We start from the raw sequence: 1,220 nt of genomic DNA, 5'->3' as shown, positions 1-1,220 counted from the left end.
TTGCTTTGTTTCATTCTTTATGTCCATTATTTTGTGCATTCATGCATTTACAGGATTGAGGCCATCATTTCATTAGCCCACTTACCCAAATAGCCTACCTTTTGTCTTCCATTGTTAACCAATTTGAGCCGACGATTAACCCACTTGTTCTTTAATTTAGCACATTACAAGCCGTAAAGCGGAAAATAATGAAAGTCCTTAATTTGGATCTTTGATTGGCTTAGGCTAGCGTATGTGAGTATCATTCAAGTGTGGGAATTTTGGGACATTGGGTAGACAAAAGGGTAGTTTTGCTTTGTTATTGGAAACATTAAGGAATTGGGTACATACTCATGTATTAATCAAATGTAAACCCTTATGCATTGAGATTCTTGTATATGGAAAGAAAAAAAAATGAATGAGAAAAACAAAAGAAAAGAAAAAGAAAAAAATAATATGAAAAAAAAAAATAATAATAGAAAAAGAAAGAAATAACAAGGGGACAAAATGCCCCAAAGTGAAGCTCAATAAGATCAATGCATATGTGGGTGAAATAAAAAAGGAATACATGAGTATGTGAAGGAGTGAAAAATGGGTAGTTAGATTAGCACTTAATTGTATAGGTCATTGTATAGGTTAGGTGGGAAGGTTTAAGTTCATCAAAGATCCAAGTTTTAAGCCCACTAGCCATATATGATCCTACCTTGACCCTAACCCCATTACAACCTAAGGAGAAGACCTCATGATAGATGCATGCATGCATGAAATACATGTTGATTGTTAGAAGAAAAACAAATCTTAGAAAACATGATTAGGGGAGAATTGAGAGAGTCAACCCTAAACACTTGAGCGACTAGAGTGCAAATACTTCCGGTAAGGGTTCGACGCTCAATCCTTTGATTCCCGGCTCTCACGAGCATTCCTCATGCAAGGTTGCATAAATTGCATTTGATGCTTAGAATTTGGCAAGATCTATGCATTAACCACCATTATACCCCATGAGCTTGCACATGTCATAAGGAAGTTGATTGTTCCCAACCAAGTAGATAACCGCACTAGTCGAAGTTGCGTGCATATAAGTAGGTTGCATTTCATGAGTCCTATGCGTTTGTGACCCTCGGTCTTCTATGTTTCCTTGCATTTTCCTAAGCATGAGGACATGCTAAAATCTAAGTGTGAGGAGGTTGACAAACCCCATTTTGAGGGTTTATCTTGTGCTAATTTCAAAGGGTTTATCAATG

Source organism: Arachis duranensis, chromosome 3 (genome assembly GCF_000817695.3).
Source record: "Arachis duranensis cultivar V14167 chromosome 3, aradu.V14167.gnm2.J7QH, whole genome shotgun sequence".
Taxonomy (NCBI): domain Eukaryota; kingdom Viridiplantae; phylum Streptophyta; class Magnoliopsida; order Fabales; family Fabaceae; genus Arachis; species Arachis duranensis.
This window is presented reverse-complemented; position numbering follows the sequence as displayed.